This window comes from Silene latifolia, chromosome 6, assembly GCF_048544455.1.
Source record: "Silene latifolia isolate original U9 population chromosome 6, ASM4854445v1, whole genome shotgun sequence".
Taxonomy (NCBI): domain Eukaryota; kingdom Viridiplantae; phylum Streptophyta; class Magnoliopsida; order Caryophyllales; family Caryophyllaceae; genus Silene; species Silene latifolia.
The window spans coordinates 24,442,813-24,450,038 of NC_133531.1; the positions used below are offsets into that span (position 1 = coordinate 24,442,813).

Consider the following 7,226-nt stretch of genomic DNA (forward strand, 5'->3'; position numbering starts at 1 on the left):
TCAAATGTATTTAACGTAGATACAGATAATAAAAATAATAAGATTGGCTAAAATTATTACGGAATTTATTTCGCAGTATGTATTTTAGTTATTGTAGTACTTTTCCCCCCAAAAACTTCCATTTACATGCCCTTACTTAGAAAACCCAGCAAAACAATTCCTCTTAAATCAATATCAATACACCTTCTAAATCAATCTATATTGGTTCAATTATGAATCATAATTTGGTGGGGTGGTCCCTGGTAAGGCACTTTGGTATATGGGGGTGTTACACTTGCAAGCATATTGTTGCTGCAATATGGCTAGTAAAGAGAGTCCTGAAGCATATGTTATCGATGTTATAGGAAGAGCAAGTATCTAAAGGCTTAAGACTATCTTATTGAGCCCCTAAATGGCGCAAAAGAATGGGCTACTTCACAACAACCACCAATAATAGCTCCTATGTTGAAGAAAGTAATGGTTGGCAGGCTGAAAAAAGCAAGGAGACCTGGATCCGGAGAGACTGACTACTTGCTATTGCTTTATATGTGGTCTACCTGGTCATAATATAAGGGGTTGTAAACTAGCTCGGACAAATAGGGGCGGATCTAGGGCACCATGAAAGTTCAAGAATATATATTTATATGTGCAGATAATTGACATACAATTGTTGTAGCACAGTTGGTAGAAGACTTAAACGTATAGTGGGGCGTTCAGGGTTTGACTCCCCCAACAAGGATTTTACTATATGAAGCTCTTGTAGTGTATTTTTGGGCCTTAGGCCATAGCCTATCTCCATAGTCTACCCACTAAGTCACTAGTGTTCAATGTTTAATACTTCCTGCATTCAACTTTACTCTACCACTTTTCTTTTTCACGTTTGCCAACGCGTGTTTTACGCGCTAAATATCGTTAGCTATATATTTGCAAAAATTATAAAAGTTAGATATTTTTAATGTACTCGTAAAGACGAATCAAACAAGATCCCACATGAATATATTTTCACTTACGCATCGAGAGAAAATTGAAATTGAATACTCACTCGTGAATAATGTACAAAAATGAAATTGGTAGAGTGAAGTTGAATGGAGGAAGTATCTAAGTAAAATGTGTTTTATCTTAAATGAGACATCCTATAAATTACGTTTTGTAAAAGAGTATATAATTAAGAATTTTTTGTGATGTACAAAGAACATTTAGCTCATTACTTTTTTATATTTTATAGAAAAAATAAATTATAATATGTATAAAGTGTCTTATATGAAGTAAAATAGAAGACAATTTGTTAAAAAATAATTTTGTGCCCTCTTGTACAAAAATCCTGGGTCCACCCCTGCGGACAAAGCAAGCTACATAAAAAATTTACAATGACGCAAGTGAAGAAAACATCAATTCTTATACCATACACCCAAGTGTATAGTACTTCCTACTCTCCATATTAAAAATAATAATAAATAACAAAACTCCCCACTACTTAATAGTTATCACTTTCCATAAATTCTTTCTTTCTCCTGTTTCAAACTACGTCTTCCGTTTCTATCAAAAAAATCATCCATAAAATTTAATTTTCCATCCAACGTAAGTGGTTTTGTAATCTTGATTTGAGTTCTAACTTATCAGGTATGTGTTAAAATTACTTCGTGTTTTGATTAATTAAATTCTAATTTATCGGGTTTGTGTTGAAATTACATTAAACCCTAAAAGTTGTATAATACCGTAAATTAAATTGAATTTTTATGTTTTATCTCTCATTATTTATGATTAAATTTGTGGTTTCGAGTATGATATTTATCATATGGCACTATCATATTCACTCAGAATTTAGTGAATATGATAATTTAATTTGATGAATACGTCTTATCAAGTGTGATATTCATCATAAGTCACCATTATATTCGTTTTGATTTTAGTAAATATGATAATATAATTTGATGAATATGTAGTATTTAGTGTAATATTCACCCTATGATACTATTATATATATTCACGTTGAGTTAAATGAATATGATAGTGTAATTTGATGAACATGTGTTATGTAATGTGATATTCATTTTATGACATTGTTATATTCACTTTGAGTTTAGTGAATATCGGTCTAATTCGATGGTTATGAACTATAAATTTGATAAAACTCGAATACAAATAGATGAAAAAAAAAACTACTCCGTACGAATTTAATAAATTCAGCAGGATTTTAAATTTGATAAATTGAGTAATTTAAAAAAGAAAAAAAAGGTACATATGTAGTGGATAGTTTATTTATTTATTTATTTTTATTTTTGTTTTTACTCATAACTATTATGGGTTTATCTTACTCGGAGTAGAATATAATTTGCTATAAAACATCGAAAGTGAACCCATCCTCTTTATTTGCAGTCTAATCAAAAGTGAATAGGATATAAGTGTTTTTTTTTTTCTAAACCATCCGGTAATCCGAACTACATTGGGCCGATTAATCCGGATTTCGGGGCGTGTCCAAGGATTACGGTATTTAAACCCCTCCCAATCGCAGTTGGGGGGATCGATCCGCAGATCTCCCTATCAAGCGCAGACCCATGCTACCACTGCGCCAACCAACTATTGGTATTAGGATATAAGTGTTGAAGAGGTGAGAAGTCAAAAGAAGTTGGCTAACAATTACCACCAACCATGAACCACCTACCCAATTACCAGTTGGCTAGAAAACACCACACAATTCCCAGTTTACCACCAAGTCACCAACCACCTTCCCCTTTATTTTACACCACAAAATTACCATTTACCACCAGCCCCTTACACTAATCCTCAAAATCTCTAGATCAGAGTTTACCACTATTTCCCTGTGTCCCCCCTAATCACCTATCCCCATTTTTTTTTTGACATTTACTGCTGTTAAAACGATGAGTAGCGGTAACAATTCCACAACTGAATCCAAGTACTTACCACCCGAAGTTTGGACTCGTATTTTGTCATCATTACCGGCAAAACCCCTAATTAAATTCAGGTGCGTAGGTAAATCTTGGCGTTCCATTATTGATCACCCTGATTTCGTTCCCTTACATTTCCAACATTCCCAAATTAATTCTGAAAATAATACGAGTAATAAATTATTGTTAACCCTTGAGGGTATGGGATGCTCTGGAGACGTAGGTTATGTGTTGACTGTTCGTGATGTTGAAACTCTTGCTAAAATTGATCGAATTTTCAGAATATATTCGGGAAAGTATCGTATTATAGGTACTAGGTAGCTGTAATGGCTTGCTTTTAGTGGGACTATATGCTCTTCAGGGTTACCTTAAAGAATTGAGATTGTGGAACCCTTGTATTCGCAAATCGTTGATATTTCCTAAATGCCCACTTCCTTCCTATTTGATCAGCGACCGTGATTGGTATGTTTTTGGGTTCGCCTCTGATTGTCAGGATTATAAAGTGGTTAAATTCGCATTTGACAAAAATCGTGATAAAGTGTCTGGAAATATGTATATTGCAGTTTATACACTCGGTGATCAACAATGGACTGTTAGAAATAATCCCCTCAATGTCAGTTTTATTATCAACATTAATAATAGGCGTGGGCTATTTCACTCTGTATTAACTTCTGTTTTCTTTCGAGGCGCAGTACACTGGCTTGGAAAAATTGATGTCCAAAGGGATATATTTACTCATCTTGCTTCCTTCGACTTTGATCAGGAAAAATTAACCTTTTTGGAACTGCCATTTACTTGCGAAGAAGAAGGCTCCTTGAGGTTTCTGTTTTTTCTTCAGGGGTCGCTGGCCGTTTTCAGTATTTCTAAAGTAACTTCCAGCATATGGATGCGAGAAAAAGACAACCAAAATGGGCCATGGAGACTATTGTATTCAGGGAAATCAAGTGAGGATGGTTATGAAGTTTTCAAGTTGTGCTCTAGTAATCTGGAAAAGGTGTTCTATTGTGAGAATGATGGCGGCTATTTAGTTTGTGGGAACAAGGCTTATAATATAGCTAGTTGCCAAGTGCAGCCGTTCAAAAGATATATGAGCTCTTATTTAAAACTGGAAACGTATTGGGAGAGCTTGGTTTTGTTCAAAGGATACGGAGCCCGTGATTTGAGGTCCTTCCCATGAATAAGAGAGTTCTGGCTGTTAGTTAACCAACCTTGAATATATGTATTGTGATAATGCCTCTTGCTCTTTGAGAAGCTAGAATTCGTGTTATTTCTAGCATCTTGCCTTAGCTTCTTTTTCCCTGGCTGTTTATTGCTTGTATTTTTTAGATACATGTTTACATTATGGTATGCATAGGTACTTTTGCCTTAGCTTCTTTTTCCTTCGTGATTGTTGATTTCTAATAGAATTCTTCACCCATTTTCACAATTAAACAGCTGCCTATGTTCAAACCATTACTGAATATTTGCTGCATACTCGCTGTCATTATTGAGAGTTAACATGAAGTCCGATAAATTGCTGTACTGCGAAACTTTCTTATGTGAATGAATGTGAATACATGCTGAGTAATAGGACTGTAGGAGTATAAATAATTAAATATTGGTACAAGTGATCTGAATTGGTTACTTAGGATGTTTTGGTTACTCATTTTGAGGGTCTGAAGTTTCCTAACGTTATGATTGTTCTCTGCATCTTTAAGTTGCAAATGACTGTTTGGTGTTTCACATCTTGTATATGAGCAATCCGTCTGCAAGGGGCATTATATTTTGAAGTTTTTTCATTGTGGGTGTGTCTTGTCCTTACAATGGGAAAAGATCAATATGAAGCGAGAGTTTAGTACACAACCTCTGGTAAGCAATGTTTTTTTCTTTGGATATAAACAGTTAAGTCCGCGGTATGGTCATCTTAGTATTCAGTGGTCACCTCATTGACAGTATCGTTATACTCCGTATTAGGTAGCAACATAGCGTGTTGTATTGCCAATTAAGTCTTTGCAATCACTGACTGTAGGAAATCAGGATCTAGAGGGTACAGAGGTGAGTGCTGCAGTTTAGACACTTAGTGATTTACTATTGTTAGTTTGTTACTGCGTACTTGATTCATTGCTTGGCTTTGAGAAGACCCTCTGTTGCGAAACAATGGATATAGCAGTCGCTACTCTTCTTATTGTTCTTCCACTAGCTTGAATTACTGTTAGTTCCTTCATACTGGTTAGTTTGTTACTGCTCGGATTTATTAATTATGGTTTTTTCCGATAATAGTCTGTGTGTTCGATCACACTCGGCAGCACAAAGGTAAAGCCTATACAGATCCTATCTTACTCCACCATAGTCACGAGTCTGACACTCAGGTAGTTTAGTAGACCACTCATTTTGTCCTTTCTAGGCAATCACGTTTTGGTTTCTCAGGAATTCAGAATGACAGCTCCTGGTCCTATATTAATCAGTGTTGGTCCACATTTTTGTTTAATTGATATGATAGATTTTGCATATCTTGGGTTACCGTCTTGTTGTTTGGCTTTAATGTTCTTCGTTATATAGCTGTTGGGTGTGTTGGTCTTGAACCACCCCCTTGAATTTTAACACAGTTTCTTGACTCTGTGATATCTGGTTAACCTAGTTGGACCTCCATTACTTACTTTTTATGTTGACGATATTTATTGTGTCTTTTCATTTTTCAGAAAGGGCAAAGTTTAGTTAAAAGCAAGAGTAACAGAATTCAAATGTGTAGTCTATTCTTTAGTATTTTGTATAACGTTGTATTTTATTATGTTTTGCCGAGTAGTTAAATATTGTATGGTGATGAGAAGCTGTGGGATCAGGAAATTCTCCCAAGGTTGGCGGTCAAATAAACTGTGCTGAGATTCAGGTGTGTCTGTAATTACTGATGCTCTATAGTTGATGACACTTTTTTTTTTTTTTTTTTTTTTTTTTTTTTTTTTTTTTTTTTTTTTTTTTACATTCATCTAAAACTATACCACAATTGCAAGAAGAATTAAAATTTTGTCACGGGATGCTTGGAGTATGATGGTTTAAGAGGAACTAGGTTTACAATTCGTAGAACTATCACATTCAGGAAAGCTACTCATCTCTTCAAAACATTAGAATTATGCAGGTTGTCAGGGAGTAGAAATTTCGGAACTCCTCTGCTAGAAAATTTGTCTCCCCCTCCCTTACCCCTTCGCTCACAGTGACGATTATTAGTCTTGAAATTTCTTGTTCAAGTACCTGGGAGGCATCATTTGGAATTTATGATCTTGCATTTTTTGACTTTGATACCGAGGAGCTGAGCTATGCTGTCCTACCTGATTTGCCTAGTTGGTGTCGACAGTTTTATGGATGGAACATGGTTGGGTGTCATTTTCTTCTTGGGGAGTCATTAGCGATCTAGTATTTTGTCAGTCAGTTATCGTATGTGGATGATAGAAAAGGGTGGCAAATAGTGATCAAGGAGATTATGGTTTTCAGGGGAGAATTCTTATATGAGTCATATAGCATCGAAATCTTATATTGGATTGGATGATGGCGGCTATTTAGTTTGCGGGAACAAGGCTTATAATATAGCTAGTGGTCAAGTGCAGCCGTTCAAAAGATATATGAGCTCTCATTTACAATTGGAGTCGTATTCGGAGAGCTTGGTTTTGTTCAAAGGACACGGAGCCCGTGATTTGAGGTCCTTCCCATGAAGAAGAGAATTCTACTATGTTTGTCTTACCAATAATGGTTTTGAGGTGAACCTCTGGCAGCTAGTCAACCAACCTTGAATATGTCAATTGCGAGAATTCGTGTTATTCCTAGCATTTTGCGGTAGCTTTTTATCTTTCTTGGCGTCCCTTGGCTGTGTATGCCTTCAATTCTGCAGACACATGCTTTTTGTTCATACTTTGCGTCGGTAGTGTTATTTTTCTTTCTCTCAATTATTTTAATTTTTTTTTTTTGATGACGTGGGGGTTGAATCCCCCCCGGGTCCATGCATTCCCGCACCACCACATGGACCATGTAAGCCACCCCCTTCGGGGGCTGCAGTGGCCAAGTGATCATCGCCCCAGCTGGTAGTCGAACCCGGGACCTCTCAACTCCTGCATTTCTGCAAGCTTTAAGGTTAAACCCGGCTACCACTGGACTAACACCACTTGGTTAATTATTTTAATTTTAGATGATTCTTAATTATTGATTTTTAATAGGGTTCTTAACCCATCTAAATATTGGTACAAGTGATCTGAATTGGTCACTTGAGATGTTTTGGTACTCATTTTGACATGCTAGCAGCAGAAATCATTGGGAATCCATGAAATTGGGATTGTTTCTTTTTAAAATCTAAGTTCCAAATGATGGATTGAAGTT

The 7,226-nt window shown here is 35.8% G+C and overlaps 1 long non-coding RNA gene across 1 annotated transcript; it reads left to right on the plus strand.

Moving 5' to 3' along the window:
- The first annotated feature begins 2,607 nt into the window (after window positions 1–2,607).
- On the plus strand, window positions 2,608–4,316 carry LOC141586549 (uncharacterized). Its single transcript, XR_012519568.1, has 2 exons — window positions 2,608–2,962; window positions 3,578–4,316. It is a non-coding gene; the product is annotated as an uncharacterized LOC141586549 (long non-coding RNA).
- Window positions 4,317–7,226: the final 2,910 nt, after the last annotated feature.